Source organism: Suricata suricatta, chromosome 2, assembly GCF_006229205.1.
Source record: "Suricata suricatta isolate VVHF042 chromosome 2, meerkat_22Aug2017_6uvM2_HiC, whole genome shotgun sequence".
Lineage (NCBI taxonomy): Eukaryota > Metazoa > Chordata > Mammalia > Carnivora > Herpestidae > Suricata > Suricata suricatta.
In genome coordinates this window covers 10,150,726-10,168,435 of record NC_043701.1, presented here as the reverse complement: position 1 = coordinate 10,168,435, position 17,710 = coordinate 10,150,726, and the positions used below count along the sequence as shown (strand labels likewise).

At 39.5% G+C, this 17,710-nt stretch overlaps 1 protein-coding gene and 1 long non-coding RNA gene across 8 annotated transcripts in view; one reads left to right on the top strand and one right to left on the bottom strand.

Annotated features, from left to right (window-relative positions):
- Positions 1–17,710, bottom strand: part of TPK1 (thiamin pyrophosphokinase 1) — a 327,322-nt gene that overhangs the window by 257,171 nt on the left and 52,441 nt on the right. The window lies entirely within an intron of this gene.
- On the top strand, positions 14,528–15,566 carry LOC115277754. Its single transcript, XR_003902505.1, has 3 exons — positions 14,528–14,595; positions 14,824–14,981; positions 15,476–15,566. It is a non-coding gene; the product is annotated as an uncharacterized LOC115277754 (long non-coding RNA).

The following is a 17,710-nucleotide window of genomic DNA, read 5'->3' as shown; positions in this document are numbered from 1 at the left end:
CATGATTCAGTCTTGGTAGATTGTACGTTTCTAGGAACTTACCTCTTTATTTTAGGTCATGGAATTTGTTGGCATATAATTATTCCAGCAGTCTCTTATCCTCTGTGTTTCTGTGGTTGCAGTTATAATACCTTCTATTTTATTTCTGATTTTATAGGAATCCTTTTTACCTGGGTAAGTCTATCTAAAGGTTTGTCAAGTGTATTTATCTTCAACAAACCAGTTCTGTCACTGATCTATGGTCTTTTTACTCTCTATTTATTTCTACTTTAGTTTTTGTTAATTGCTTCCTTCTACTAACTTTGGGCTTCACTCATCTTTTTCAATATATAAAGCTACCTTGCTTATTCCACACTTTGTTTCTTGAGGTAGGCATTCATCACTATGACCTTCCATCTTTGAACTGCTTTTGCTGCACCCCATAAATTCTGGTATGTTACATTTCCATTTTCCCAGTCTCAATGTGTTTCTCTTTTGACTTCTTCTTTGCATTAAATAACATGCAACAGAACAACCAATGAGTCTTCTTCTTTGACTCATTGGTTGTTCTGTTGCATGTTATTTAATTTCTACATATTTGTGAATTTTCCAGTTGTCTTCATGTAATTATTATGTTGAAACTGTGGTCAGAAAAGAAATCTGACATAATAAATTTTAAATGGTTGAAATTAAGACTTGTTTTGTGGCCTAACATATCATTTATCTTGGAAACTGTCCCATTGTACATTTGGGGAAATGTGTATTCTGTTGCTTTTGCATAAAACATTCTATACATACATGTTAAGTCCATCTGGTCTAACATGTCCTTTAAAGCCAATGTTTCTTTATTGATTTTCTGTCTATCCATTCATTGATCTAAGCGGGATACTAGATTCCCAAATTCTTATTGTGTTGCTGTCTATTTCTCCCTTTACATCTCCTGATACAGAAGCAGGGGTAGATTTTATTTGCATCTCTAAATCAATGATTTCAAAATGGCAGTCTTGCAGCTCCAGTGTAAAAGGTTTATGTATTTTTTTTAAATAAAAAGAAACGAAGACTTAATGATATTTAGCATGCAGGGGAGCCCTAGCACCTCACTCATCCTTGCGGTAGAAGGCCATGAGCAGTCTGTTATAAAGGAGATTTCAGAAAGGGAAAGCATAGCTCCACACAAAGTCATCAGCAGTGTCCCCACACTCGCTTTCTCAATGTACTATGATGATGTTTACCTATGCCCAGGAAAAGAGGAGATTTTTACATCAACTAATTTTCACAAATGGCTGAGTGGCTTAAAAATATTGTTCAACACATAGTGAAGATAATAAAAATTCTGCAGAAGCCTAATTATGTAAGAAAATGACAGTATTTATCATTCCTACCTCCTAGAACCAGCCCTTAAGCTTCAAATCCAATCTCACCAGTTCTGAAAGGAACTTAGTGGATGGGGAGAGGGAGGAAAAAAGAGAAAGACGAAGAGAATGATAGGAAAAGGAAAGAAGGAGGGAATGAAAAAGTAGATCATTTAAAGCTTTGGTTTTACATCAACATCACCAACGAATAAATCTACCTGTAAGTAGGTAGAGAAGTAGGTATTAGCCTCATTGTATATCAGCATCACAGATTTTTTTTTTTTTTTAAAGCCAATATCCAGGGCACCTGGTGGCTCAGTTCATCGAGCTTCTGACTTTGGCTCAGGTCATGATCTCTCAGTTTGTGGGTTCAAGCCCCACATCAGGCTCTGTGCTGATAGCTCAGAGCCTGGAACCTGATTCAGATTCTGTGTTTCCGTCTCTCTCTGCCCCTCCCTTGCTTGCGCTCGCTCGCTCTCTCCCTCTCTCTCTCTCTCTCTCTCTCTCAAAAAAAATTTTAATGGTTAAAAAAAGCCAATTTCCTTCTCTAGAAATTCTGATTCAACATGCTGCCAATTGGGTTGGTGTACCATTTTTTTTTTTTTTAAAAACCATAGTAAGAGTCTAATACATAATCAAAGTTGAGAATAATTTCTATGGAGCCTTGAAATATTAACTAATGAGAGTAGAAAGCCATCATTAATAGCATCATTATTTTTAAATACTGCTTGCTTCATATTTATCATACTCTTTTTAATTGTTTTCTGAAGTTTACATATATATAATTATTTGTAATTTTTTATAAACAGAGATATATTGGTTGTTTTTCTTTACCCAATATAGTTTAAAAGAATTAAAGACCAGCACTCTAAATGAAAATACAGTGAAATAAAACACAATTTTCTTTTCATGTTTTTTATTTATTTTTGAGAGAAAGAGAGAGATAGCATGAGCAGGGGAGGGTCAGAGAGAGAGGGAGACACAGAATCAGAAGCAGGATCCAGGCTCCGAGCTGTTAGCACAGAACCTGACGCGGGGCTCGAATCCACGAACCATGAGATCATGACCTGAGCTGAAGCCAGTCGCTTAACCGACTGAGCCACCCAGGCGCCCCAAAGCACAACTTAAAATAGAAAAAAATTACTGAAAGGCATTAGCAACCTACCAAGGGTTTAACGATTTCTATTTAAAAAAATTAGTCGGGGAGCACCTGGGTGGCTCAGTCAGTTAAGCATTTGACTTCGGCTCAGGTCATGATCTCACAGTTAGTGGGTTTGAGTCGTCTTGAGTTCTGTGCTAACAGAATTCTGTGTGTGTAGGTGTGTGTGTGTGTGTGTGTGTCTCGCTCTCTCACTCTCTCTTCCCCTCCCCCATTCATGCTCTGTTTTTGCTCTCTCTGTCCTTTGAAAATAAACATTAAAAAAAATTTTTTTAATTACTGGAAGACAGATATAATCAGTATTAGCCAAAACACATGCCAGTCATTACATGTAACAGCTACACTGTCAGAGGACCAAAGACCACTATTATGAATCTCTCATCCCTAATACTTCAAACAATAAAAACTCTAGGGCATTGAATTTCATTTTCATATTATACAAACTTGTACGCTTAAAAGATTTTTTTTCAAGTGTGCACAGGGAAATCAAAACTCAATTCATTCTTTGAGAAACTAAATTGCATGTGGAAAACGCAGAACTATTAAAAAGCTCTGAACAAATCCTTTATATCAAACAGTCTATTAAAATAATCAAATTACCAGTGAACTAAGCACTGATAAACCAGACAGAAGAAATTGCTCAGAGAAAGCAAAGAGCAGACATAAACAGATACATCCCTGAAAGACCTCCTGCTCCACCCACCAGGAACGACCAGTCACTATATCCCAGTTACAGCAGCATATGAATAAACTGTGCCCCCTTCCATTTGCACAAGGTCGTGGTTTAAGCGTGCTAAGTTAGAGATGGTCATCTGCCCTCAATCTTCAACTTTGGCCCCACCTCTTTCGTTTTTCAGCAAAACTCACTTCAATGAGGTTTCCATCCTACCACCTCCATGACAGATCTGTTGTTTCAGCCATCAGTAACCGTCTATTATAAAACTCAACAGCTAACTACAGGTCCTCACCTTGCATAACAAACTACACCACATCTCGCATCCCTGTCTTCAATCACCTTCCTTCCTCGATGACGTTTTGGAAACCACTCTGCGTTGGTTCTCCTCCCATCTGCCTAGCCACTCCTTCTCAGTACCCTTTGTGGCTTTCTCATCCTCTGCAGAAGAGGCACTCACGTATTGGTTGAGTACCTCTTCCAATTCTACTTTATATCCATATACAATAAATTCTCTCAAGCTACGTTTCTCTAATAATCAAGTGAGGCCCCCACCCTCAGTTTGTCTGGGGATGAATAGGTTCCATACCAATACAATTCCTCAGAGAATGAACTAACACCCTTGTAAAATGCAATAACCTCTTCTAGATCCTGGAGTCCTGAGTCCGACTCTTAAATGAATGTTACACAAAATATTCCGGGAAGGACACCGGGAAAACTAAGCAGTAAAACCAATCACCTTGCCTTAAAACAGTTAACTGGTGTCTTTTAAATGTTTCTGTTTGGATTTCAAATTTCAATATATTTAAACTAAAAACAAACCAACAGTTCACTCTTCCACCCATGACCCCACTGGCAATCAACCAATCTGTTCTCTGTACCTACAAGCTGTTCTGTTGTTTTAGATCCCACATATAACAGAGCCCATGCAGTATTCATCTTTCTCGGACTTACTTCAGTTAGCATAATGCCTTCAAGATCAATCCGTATTGTCACAAACTGCAAGATTTCTTTTTTGTGGCTGAATAATATTCCATTGCATATGTACACCACAATTCTTTATCCTTTCACGCATCACTAGATAGATCCTTAGGTTACTTCCATATCACGGCTATTGCAAATACTGCAATAAACATGAAGGGGTTTCCATTTTTCTGAATTAGGATTTTTGTCTTTGGCTACATACCTAGGTCATATGGTAGCTCTATTCTTAATTTTGTGAGGAACCTCCACACTGTTCTCCATAAGAGTTGCACCAATTTATATGGCCACCAAAAATGCACACATGTTCCCTTTTCTCCATATCCTCACCAACACTTGTTATTTCTTGTCTTTTTGATAATAGCCATTCTAACAGGCATCAGGGGACGTCTCACGGGCCTTTTGATTTCCATTTCCATGGTGATTATTGATGTTTAGCATCTTTTCCCAGTACCTATTGGCCACCTGTGTGTCTTCTTTTAAAAATGTCTATTCAGGTGCGCCTCGGTGGCTCAGTGGGTTTTGTGTCTGACTTTGGCTCAGGTCATGATCTCACAGTTCGTGAGTTCGAACCCCATATCAGGCTCCGTGCTGATAGCTCAGAGCCTGGAACCTGATTCGGATTCTGTGTCTCCCTCTCTCTCCACTCCTCCTCTGCTCATGCTTGGTCTGTCTGTCTGTCTCTCTCTCTCTCTCTCTCAAAAATAAACATTAAAATTTTAAAAAAATTTTTTAAATGTCTATTCAGGGGCACCTGGGTGGCCCAGCCGGCTAAGCATCCAACTTTTGATTTTGGCTCAGGTCATGATCTCACAGTTCATGAGTTTAAGCCCCACATCAGACTCTGCACTGACAGCATGGGGCTTGCTTGGGATTCTGTCTTCCTATCTCTCTGCCCCCTCTCCTACTTGTGCACGTGCATTCTCTCTCAAAAATATATATTTTTAAATGCTCTATTCTTCTATTTTTTCACTGGTTTTTTTTTTGTTCGTGAGTTGCACAAATTCTTTGCATATTTTGAATATTAATTAGCCCCTTAATACATGATTTGCAATTGTTTTCTCCCACTCAGTACGTTGCCTTTTCATCTTGGTGATGCTATCCCTGGGTGGTGCAAAAGCTTTTGCTTTTGTGAATGTGCCTTTGGTTGCATATTCAAAAAATCACCACCAAGACCTAGGTCAAGGAGCTTACCACCTTTGTTTTCTTCTAGGACTTTCATGGTTTCAGGTCATACATTCAAGTCTTTAACCCATTTGGAATTTGTTTTTTGTGTAAGGTATAAGATGGTGGTCCAGTTTCATTCTTCTGCATGTGGTTGTTCAGTTTCCCCAACGCCATTTCTTGAAAAGACGGTCCTTTCGGCACCATGGAGGTTTCTTTTTTTTATTTCCTCTAAGTTTATTTATCTTGAGAGAGAGAGTCCAAGCAGGGGAGGGGCAGAGAGAAGGAGAAAGAATCCCAAGCAGGCTCCACACTGTCAGCATAGAGCCCTGATATGGGGCTCAGTGTCACAAACTGTCAGATCAAGACTTGAGCTCAAATCAAAAGTCAGACATGTAACCAATACACACACACACACGGGTTTATTTTTAGACTATTCTGTGCCACTGACCTATATGTCTATTTCTATGCTAATATGATACTGTTTTCATTACTATAGCTTTCTCATATGTGTAATTTGAAATCAGGGAACATGACGCGTCAAGCTTTGTTTTTTGCCATCAAGATCACTCTGCTTATTCAGTCTTTCATAGTTCCATATAAGTGTTAGGACTGCTTGTTGTTTTTCTGAGAAAAATGCCAATGGAGTTTTGATAATGATTGCATTAAATCTGTATGTTCCTTTGGGTGGTATAGGCATTTTAATAAAACCAATTCTTCCAATCTATGAGCGTGGAGTATCTTTCCATTTATTTCACTTTCTTTCATCTCAGTATTATAGTTTTCAGGGCACTCTTTTACCTCCTTGGTTAAATTTATGACTGACCATTTTATTCCTCTTGTTACAATTGTACATCAGACTGTTTTCTTAATTTCTCTTTCTGATAATTCATTATTCATGTATTGATGTTATATCCTACAACTCTACTGAGTTCTACATTTCTAACAGTTTTTTTGATGCAGTCTTTAAAGGTATATACATATAATTTGCCATTTGGAAATTGTAGCAGTTTTACAGCTGTCTTCTCAATTTGGATACCTTTTATTTATTTTTCTTCCCTAATTGCTATGGATATGACTTCCAATACTATGTTAAATAAATCGGGTCTTAATCATTATAAATTAAGAAAAATCTAAAAAATCTGGAGATGCTCTGCAGAAGTACAACTAAATAATTAAAGAGTTTGGAAATATTTTTTATGAGAATAAATTAAGGCTTTTTGAATTAAATGGGTATTTATGTTTAATACCTATTTAGGGAACAAAGGAATACATGTATTATGCCACAGAGCCTGAGAAACCTTATTAGCATTTAATCTTTAAGGTAAAAGTATATTTAGAGTCTGAAAGGCTTAAATCAATATCTATGAAGAGCATTACCTACTTCCCACAATGCAACCATAATGGGTCTGTCCAAGTTTGATTATCCTAATACTGTACAAACTATGCCACTAGAAACAAAATGCTTCTGAGAACCCCTCACAGGAAGCCACCATGCTGGGAACGTACCTTACACCTGGGAAGCTTCCGTTGTGTAAGCAGAGGGGAAGAGGAAAAGGAAGTTAAGTCTAACAAAGTTTTAAGCCTTTCTGGACCAACAAAAAAAAAAAAAAAAAAAAGGCCACACCAAGAAATATTTTCTTTTTTCACCCTTGTAAGGTTAACCATATACTTGTTTCCAAAAAACATTTTCATCATAACCCAAATGAAGGAAGCGGAGTTCTTCATGTGTGAACACTGACATCGCTAGAGTTGCTGACAGAATTCAAAGCCGCTCCATCAACTGTCCTTTGCCCTGCTGACCTGGGCGACAATAAACTGTGTTTCCCGTCAGTCAATAAATCAATCACCACCTAGCAAACTCAGATGTAGTGTCACAACCTTAAGGGTGCATCATGAAGTACTACAAATTACAGTCCCTCACATTGGTTTTGACACGTTGACAGCTACGTCCACAACAGTGCTCACACTTGAAAAGTCAATTCATAACGTTTTCTGAAGGCAAAATCCATTTAAGGTTGGCACATGCTTCTAAAACAGAAGGCCTATCTTCTATCCCTAGGCTACTCCTACAACCTCGACTATTTGCAGCCACCTCAAAAAGCACAGCATCCCTCTAGCTGGCCAGCAGTGAGGGCCAAAGAGGTTCAACAAGCCAATAAGCACGCCCTTTTAAATACCTTCTCGAGACCTTCTATTTGGGCTTGATTAGATATTGTGAGAACTATGGGGGGGGGGGGGCAAAGCTTTATATAAGGCAATATTATAAATAATAACAATACAGAGAACTTTCTAAATATTCCTTACACAGGATTTTGACTCAAAAGGAATACCAATTTTTATAATCAAAATTATAGTCCAAATTAAGCTATATTGGGATATATTCAAACCACACTCTGATATTCTCTGAGACCTCATTTATAAGGAGAAAACAAGTGACATTTATTTGGAGTTTCACGGTTTACTAGGCACTGAGCAAATGTCCTTCTCAAATTGATGGGGGTGACATAGTATCATGTGATTGATCAAAGCACTGCTGAATAAAACAGAAGTCTTTTTGTTCCAAGCGCCTGGGTGGCTCAGTATGTTGAGTGTCCGACTTTGGCTCAGGTCATGATCTCACAGTTTATGGGTTCAAACCCTGCATCAGGCTCTGTGCTGACAGCTCAGAGCCTGGAGCCTGCTTCAGATTCTGTGTCTCCCTCTCCCTGCCCCCATCCCCCCACCACTCACACTCTTTGTCCCTCTCTCTCTCTCTCTCTCAAAAATAAAAATAACATCAAAAAACTAAAGAACTTTTTGTTCACTCTTTAAAGAAAAAAAAATAAAAAGGGGAAGTACACAGATTTTAATTCTAAAGAACCATGTACTATGAAGTAATTCTAAGTATCCACATACAGTCCACTACATCAAGAGGTAAACCCACAACAGAAGAAATCTTACTAAACTCCAGCTAAACAAACACTTTTAGCTCATGGGCACTCTGGGCTTTCAGAGAACTTAAGAGGAACTTCTATCAGCAGGTCCCAGCTTTTCAGCAAACGATCTGCCCGCGGACATTGGTAAACACTCACATGCGAACACCTAATGTCTCAGTGGCCCTTACTCAGATCCAGGTGAAGTAAAAAGAACATGTCACATTTCTTAACTTCTGGGTTATTTGGTTTTCTTTTTTATAGAAATGATATACACACAAAACAGAATGTAAAGCAAGGCTATCCAAAGGTTTGGTTTGGTTTTTAATAGAAAAGAATGGAAACAATTGATTAGCATAGATTTACACTATGTCCCACATATCAAGCAGTAGCCAAGGTAACACTGAGTGCAAAAGCAAGGGGCAAATGAATGAACGTGCCCACATTTTATAAAGAAAACATATACATACATTTCTGCAAATGCCAAGAGGAAAAATGTTAGTAAGATCACAAAAATAGAAGCGAGCATTAATTTTATCTTTTATATCTTATGAATTTGGCACCCTTTGCCTATAGGATTAAAAACAAAGTGAAACAGAAGAGTTTACCGATGGAAAGAGAAGAACATGCCAGCCAGCATGCCCAACCCCAACGGTGTTGGACAGCAATCACCACACTGGAGTATAACGAAGAATTACTAAACCAGTGCACTGAGTTTCAGATCAAAAGTTAAAAGCAGATAATTTGGAACACTATCTAGGAATCTTTCCTCCCAAATTATCAAGTAATTTACACTATTTAAACTGAGTGTTAGGGCTCAGTCGGTTGAGCATGCAGCTCGGCTCAGGTCATGATCTCACAGTTCGTGGGTTTGAGCCCCGCAACAGGTTCTGTGCTGACAGCTAGCTCAGAGCCTGGAGCCTGCTTTGGATTCTGTGTCTCTCCCTCTCTCTGACCCTCCCCTGTTCACGCTGTCTGTCTGTCTGTCTGTCTCTCTCTCTCTCTCAAAAATAAATAAAACATTAAAAATATATATATTTAAACTGAGTGTTTTTAAATGTTTTTTAAGAAGCTAGGGGGCTCGACTTATAAGCAGATTCTCAGGACCGCCAATAAAAACACAACTCACTCTATTTTATAGAACAGAACGTAGGGTTCCCCTCAACCCTGCACTGAAATACATCGTAGAAAATTCAAGAAATACTTGTTCTGAAGCTTAGTGTAAGGTTTGTATAAATCAGTGTTACATTTAAGAACGTACCCAAGTCCCAATTCCCAATTCTGTCAGTATTTTCATACTGCTCCCACAAAGAACTTTGGTCTTCAATAGTCCCTGGAATGAGTAAAGGAAAGAGTGGGGAGCCCTCCAGAGGGCGCTCTCACACACACAGAGCACTGGCGGCCACCGGCACCACCAGCAGAAAGGGAAGAATTCTTCTGACAAGGGAGGGCACTTTCCACACTGGAATTTTATTTCCTGCCTTTAAGGAAAGGAAGGGACATCGTCTCCCGCCCCAGCCACAGAGCAGGAATCACCTCCTGCAGCCAGGGAGGAAACACCCCCACTTGCAACTCTTGTTCTTCTCCAGAGAAATTCTGTTCAAAGCAACCCCGATTTCTTCCTTAAACCAGTAAAAGCTGACCTTGCCTCTGTCTCTTTGGACTTGCCGGTGGTTCACCATCGTTTGCTTGTCCCCAGGAGCAATTCCTTTGCCATTCCCTGATAAACTCATTTTGCTAGTAAAGTAACTGGCTATTTTACTTTTAAGGTTGACATTTACCAGAAATGAACACAGAAGAAGGGGTAACAAGCTAAAAACCAATTACCTTAGGAGAATGAGAATCAAAATGGGAGAAATCATTAACTTTCTCTGTATTTGCCTCTATATCATATAAATGCCGAAATCAACTCCGTATTCCATTTAAAAACTCTTTAAGAAGGAGCTGAGGAGGGGGGATTTGTGAGCAAAAATAGAATCAGTTTAGAAACTGAAAATGGGCTGGGGGGGCAGACTTCAAAATGTTAGTTCTCTCAGAAAAGGAGAAGCTGACCAAGTTGGGGGGTGGGGGGTATAGCACCAGCCACATACTAGTTAAAAGACAGCACTTTGGTTCATTTATTTCATTTATTCACAAACTCATTTTTAGTATTTGCCTACCAAACTTCATAAAGGATTTTAACAGCCTGAACAATGCACTTTTTAATAGCTGCAGCACTGAAATTAGAGCAGCCTAGTGGTTCAACAGGGAAAACAAAGGGGCCTCCCTCATCGATGAATACTCAAGATACAGATGGTATAAACTTTCTGCTTCGAACCATACAGTAAAATTCTATCATTCAACACACATACATACACACACACGTATATAAACTTACATACATTTATGAAACTTAAATACAAAAACTAAAGAAATTTATCTCAAGATGGAGTGAAGAAAAATCTTCTAGCCAAATGTGCACAGCAAGAAATCAGAAACGAAAATACCGAAATCATTATTAGGCTCACATGCTCATTTCTGAATCTCCTGCATGAAGCAAAAATGTCCAGCATACAGTAGGTGCCCAGTAACACTGATCAAGTTTATCAATGACTGAAAAGCATATCCTGTTTGGTCAATGGCTGCGTCAGACCCTAGGTTTCCAAGTTACCCTCTCGGCTCCTCTTACGTTCTAGTCTACAGGACGGGTCTAGACTGGTTCACTGTCTTGTGAACATGTCAGTCACCTTTCTTGTCCCCGTATCTTTGTGGTTTTCCTTCTGCCTTAAAGACTACTCAGAATAACTCGGTGCCTAAGAACATCAGCTTCGGGATCACAGACCCAGCTCAAATCCCAGTTTTGTCATTTATGTGCTGTGTGACTTTGGAAGTATTTTAGACATTTATTTAACATGTCCGAGTCCACAAAGTGTGGACTACAATAATGGGAGAGTCAATGAAAAAACACGTAGAAAGAGCTTAGTATGGTGTCTGAACAAAATAAATCAATACTCAACAAACGTAGTTGTCTGCCCTGGAAAAGACCTGCTTACCTTTCAAAACCTAGAGTAAATACTTTATACTCCTTTTCTCTACCTCTCTTTTACCCATTAATTATTCTCACCTGTAAACCATCATATTTAATTCTTTCCACTAATAATTGTTATTACTTCTCTTTCAACAACAGTGTATACATTCTAGGCATGTAGAAAAAAATTATATACTCATTCCTTTTATCTTCAAAACTGAGCAGAGCTCTTGGCACGAAGAAGTCTTGAAATGACAGTTCCGTAACATGAACTTTAAAAACCATGCATTGTGCTGTTTTCCTGTATCACTAAATAGTTACCCCCAAAACTCAACACACGCACACACACACGCTCACAAATTCACAAATTTTAGAGTGTTTAACTTTCCAATTAATCTCTAAGACTAGCTCTTAATAAATTGCTTCTAATATCATCATAACTTGTATGAACAGAAATACAATCTTAGAACTTTTTTTTTTACGTAAAGAACAAACCACAAGAGGCTTAGTATACGTGTCCCTCTCTTAATGAACCATATGGTCCAGTTCTAAAGCAGCTACAAACTGAATTCTATTTCTTTCTTTGGCATTTGATATAAAGTAAGACACTGATGCTCAAACTTCCTCCTATAAATCTACAGGCCAGTTAATAATAAGTAACATTTATAGTCAAGCTGCCAATACCAAGAAGGTTCCATGTAAACTGCACCCCACCACCGCGCTCCACCCACACATACATCTGGAAATGACATGGACCAAAGGGAGGAAATGGACCTTTCCCTTTTTCCTGCCGAGACACATAAAAAGAATAGTTTTTAATATCCTAGCCACATACCCATGAACCTGGTTATAACTTTTCCTTTCTAGAACTTTAAAAAAAAAAAAAAAAGCCTATCTGAATCTAGAGGAGTACCAGGGACACTGTAAGGTGTCAAACATTAGCAAGCTCACACCTTGAACAACTAGCCCAAATAGCTGGAGGAAGTGTGAAGCCCTGATTCAAGCACTTGCCAATTTCCATACTGCAAACGGGTGGTGGCCAAGGCCACTGATAACCTTCTAAGGGGCTTGTAAATTTCCTGCGTATTTAGTAAGCATCTTGCAAATCACCACTCTTGAAAAAGGAGACTTGAATCTCTAGATTTCTGGTAATCTTAAAAGACAAAGTATGTTGATCCAGCCTTATATAAACTCAATAAAACTGTAATCAAAGGCTTCATATTATTGTATCTGAATCTCAGCATGAATAAAACCTTCCAAAAATGAAAAAAAATACAGTTCCCTAATTCTTGACTGTAACTAAATAAAATTTAATCAATTTAAAGTTCTGACAGAAAACATTTGGATGATCTATACTTGACCTGAAAGATATTTTAATATCTAATAATTCCTCTAACATACCTAGACACAGAATGAAATGTTCCAATAAACAGAATATGATTTGCACCAAAGGAAAAAAAAATTACAATCAAACTGGTTTTTGTTTCGTTTTATTTATTCACCAAGTATTACTCAACATTTCCGACATGCCTAGAACTGTTCTAGGAATAAGGGCTACTGCAATGAAATCCCTGCCTCATGAAGTTCACACTCCTCGCAGAAGGCAGAAAGTATACAAAATAAATAAAATACATGGGACATTACACAATGATAAATGCTACAGAGGAAAAGAAGGCAGGGAAGTAGAAAAGGAGAGGTTAGGTCACGGGAGAACATGTAGACTCGAAGGAGGTGAAATGTAAGCAGGAAGTGAGAGATGGGGAGAGGAAAGGCACCCCGTGTGCAGAGGCATCGAGGTCATTGCTTCCCTGGACCATTCAGAGAAAGACAGACAAAGTGAACTTGGCTAGAGGTATGTACGAAAGGGGAACAGTAGTGGGAATTACGGCCAGAAACAGAAACAGAAAGCTGAGGTTTAAGACCTGTGTTTCTGAACTTCTCATTTTCACTTTTATTTTTTTTTAAGCAATTAAATGGATTTGTGATAAGGCTTTCACATCAATTACTATCATTACAAAGAGAATGTTCTCAACAAGGGAAAAGGCCGCAAGTTTCATTGCTTTGTTCCTGAAAATGGGTGGGTGGGGGGGGGGAGTGGCGAGAGGGATGAATAGCCTATTCCTCTCCCTCTTCAGCTCCATGATATTTTATATGCTTTTTTAGGTCTTTATTTTATTTTGAGAGACAGAGAGGCAGTGAGTGAGCGGGGGAGAGGCAGAGAGAGGGAGACAGAATCTGAAGCAGCTCCAGGCTCTGAGCTGTCAGCACAGAGCCCGACGCGGGGCTCAAACCCATGGACTGTGAGATCATGACCTGAATCGAGGTCAGATGCCCAACTGACTGAGCCACCCAAGCGCCATACACCTTTTTTCTTCTTTTAAAACAGTCTTTACAGCTCAGCAGTCAAACTGCTAGTTTCACAGGATAAAAGTGATGATGAAGCTGATGAAGACAAAGGGCTGAATACCATTTTCACGGAAAAGAAGCCAGTATCAGAAGAACTCAAGGTCCAGTAAGATAAAGATTTAAACACTGTTGTCGGAAGTCAGGGTAATGCTCTAGATTTCTGAGTCCACTGCTCATTCCACTAGATGTTTAAACTACAAGTAGGGTAATGCCACCCAGATTGTTCTCTAGGACCTCAACATTAATTCAAAATCACCAGCGAGCAGTAGATGTACAACATGTAAAAAGCTAGCAAACCCTGAGAGCAAAGCAAACCATCTCCAGGCCCCCTTCTCTCTACCTCACCATGAGCAACACTCCAGGGGCTACACGACCAGTCCTCAGGCTCTTACAACTAACCTTTGTACCCAGCAGTCATGCGAGATTTTGAAGTCAACTCATTTCTCAGTATGAGAAATTACCAGTTACATTTAGTTCCAATTCCCCAAACAGGGTAACTAGTGCTGCTTCCCGTAAAAAGCCCTAGGATACAAGGTGGTCAGACATGAGGAGATACTGCACTCATAATTTTTATGAGCAAACATGGCTCACGAATTACCTACTTAAAATTCTCTTATTGTAGTTGTAGGTTGCGTTTAGCATTACGAAAGCAGAGAACACATTCAGGTGCGTTCCCAGATCCTGTGCCCCAGTCCTCCATGAACAAGGACATGACTGGAGCCATCTCAGATGGAGCTGGCGTGGCCACTGGAGGGAAGAGACACTCCCTGACCTTCCTCTGACCAGCGCCAAAACCTGTGGGTTGGGCAAACGGTTCGAGAAGTCAGAAGAACAGACACATGACCACATGACCAACAGGGACCTTCTGAAGACGAAATCAGCAGTCACTCCCTGCATAAGCCCCAGCGGCTGGGCTGGTCAAAACCTCCACAGAAAACTTTCCTCCCCTCTTAGTTCATGTAAGTGGCCCCACTTCCTTTTCCTTGTAAAAGCCCCTAAATGATGCTGTCAGCGCAATTAAAGCCAATATTTAAGTGACTCCTGCTGTCACTTTACACCAGTGTCCTGAGTATTTGTGAGATGTTATAAGGATTATAAACAAATAAAGTTTGAGGAATTAAGATGCCAGAATAAAACAAGTGCCTGTTAAGCAGCGATGATCATGATGTTCTCTGCTTTTCTCACAGAAACTCATCTTTACAGTTAAAAGGCAAGTGACTCCTTGTGACGCCCTAAGAAGCTGATATTAAGATGATTACTGATGTTTTACAGCCAATGAAGAAATTAAGTCTCAAAATAGACAACGTGAAGAAAAACAATTGAAACAAACAAGGCGGCAAGCATGGTGAGATCCCAGTTAAGGGAAACCTACCCTCCTCTTCCCTAGGGTGCAGGGGTGGGGGTCACAGAAAACTTACTCTAGAACTCCTGAAGGGCCAGCTAGTGAGTGTTCCAAATGGAAGAAACATGCTACTCAGATAAAATACCGTTTGCAAAAAGGGTCAAACACCCAATCGGCAATAGTATGAATGGGGGAAAGAGGGGGTTTGCAGAGGTCATTCCACTGGGGGGGGGGGCAGCCTCAATGCCTTGGAGGCCTCTGTGAGGAAATGGCACCCAAGCCAGAGTCCAGGTAAATGCATTGGCATCATAGAAAATGAAATTCAGGGCACCTGGGTGGCTCACTTGGTTAGGTGTCTGACTCTTGACTTTGGCTCAGGTAATGATCTCACAGTTTGTGAGTCAGAGCCATGCATCAGGCTCTGCATTGACAGAGCTATGATAGATAATATAGATTAAGCTACAGCTAATCAAATGATTTCCTTGCCTTGCTTCCAGAACTGCCCTCTCTGAGTTCTGTCCCAAGATTTTGGCAGCTGGCCACTCCTAGCTACTTCAGTTCGAGGCTGCCCACGTCAAATAGATATCTGTTCCAATAAACTCTTGAAAATTTTAATGTGCCTCAGTTTATCTTTTAACAGAGGTAATGGCAGTAGAGAAATCTATGTGGTAGCCACATAGTAAAATATATTTAGGCCATTTAAAGTAATGATCACCACCTTCTCCTCACCATTAATTTCAGCTGAAGACGCAAATAATTGGTACCTTTTTTTAAAAATCTCCATTCTGATATGGCTATTATTGGCCTTATCGCTTAGAGCAATGTCAAGGTGTTCCAGCGAGCTGAAGATTGTGAATGTCTTCTTTAGACCTGACATTCTCCAATGAAAATGAAATAGCTCTTAACATTATTTTTGCTAATCAACTCCTGTTCGCCACCATTATGATTCAGCAGGTAGGGATTTAAAATTACAGACTTCTGAAAAAGCTAAAAAGAATGTGATTAAGATTATGAATGAAATCTAAAGACGACAGATTAAATCTGCTCCCAGGCATAAAAGCCCAGAATATATCCCATCAGCATCTGAGGGCTAAGTGCTCACACAGCAAGCTGTCATCTGACACTTGGGGCAGGTCCTTCCTCTGAGCCCTGATGTGGCAGGAGCCATACAGTGGGGCTGTGTAAGGCGGTAATTACAGCTCCCATTTTCCCCAGGTTTTGTCAGGCTCAAAAGAATAAGAAGATGCTCTTCTTCTATTACACAGACTGTCATACAAGTTCTCATACAGTGAGGTAACATTTACAGAATACTTACTATGTATCAAGTACTGAGATTCTCCCCAACTAGCAAAGGGAAGCTCAAAGAGGGCATGAATTTCTTACAGTTCATGCTGTATCCACAGTGCGGGGCATAGAGAGATGGCATACGTATTCATTAAATACAGAATAAAAAAGAAAACACAAGTTGGAAATCTAAAGTATTGCATATGCACTACTTAATCTCTACAAAATGGGGGGGGTTCTATTACTTTCCCCATTTTGCCAAAAGAAAAACTAAGAAATTAATTTGCAAAATGGCAGCCTGAGGCCAAACTTTCCCACCAAAGCCTCAGTAGATAACCTCTACATTTCTTCCCCATCTGTGTCTTTCCTACTTAGGACTACACTCCATGCAAATCCCAAGAGGTCTGAGACACAGAGTTCAAGGTAGGGGAAAGAAAAGACAAACACACCCCAGGAAAGGCTCAGAGGAAGAGTCTCCATAATCTGTCAACAACCAGTGAGCTTTCAGCAGAACTAACAGGCTGCTTCTAAACCTTCAAAGATGCAGAGAATGGCTAAAAAAATTAAATGAATCTCTAGGATGAAGGGCAATTTTGGTGGATGTTTCAGCATTTCAAAGTCCTGATGTCAGAGGGTTTTGAATTCTCCTGATTACTAGTTAAGTCAAGTCTCTTTTTCATACAATTACTTTTCCTTCTATCGGCCTTTAAAGTGGTTTCCCAGGGGTGCAGCAGTGAGTCTCAGATAGAAGAGCACGCAACTCTTAATCTCAGGGTGGGGTTCGAGCCCCATGATGGGTGGGCATGGAGATTACTTAATTTAACAATAATTTTTTAATATTGTTTCCCAAATTACATATATTGAATGCTGAGTTTAATATTTATTTTGTCAAATCTAGGCCAGAGCTTATCAGAATGTTTCCAAGAATGATTTTTCACACAACTAGGTCATGACTGTCATTTGCTGACAGTGACTACAAGGTGCCATTCCAACCTTAGGAAGGTTAAGATGTGACAGAAACCTAAGTCTGCTCTTTTTTCCACGGAAAAACAGACAGAGCTAGAGAGTGTGCACGAGTGGAAGTTTCTCAAGAATAGAAGAAACTTCTGCTTCCTCCAAAGAGCCTTCACAAGATCAAATAGAAAGTTGATTTCAAAAAATATCAACTAAAAATACGTAGAATAGTGGTTTGTTTTAAAATTCTGTGACTTCTTTAAAAAAATATATCTAAAATAGTGTCTTAAGTAAAACTTCCAACACAAAGTTGTAGTGAAACTTTTTTAATGTTTCTTATTCATTTTTGAGAGAGACAGAGAGACAGACAGACAGCGTGAGCAGGAGAGTGTCAGAGGGAGAGAGACACACAGAATCTGAAGACCACCTCCAGGCTCCAAGCTGTCAGCACAGAGCCTGACTCAGGGCTCGAATCCACAAACCACGAGATCATG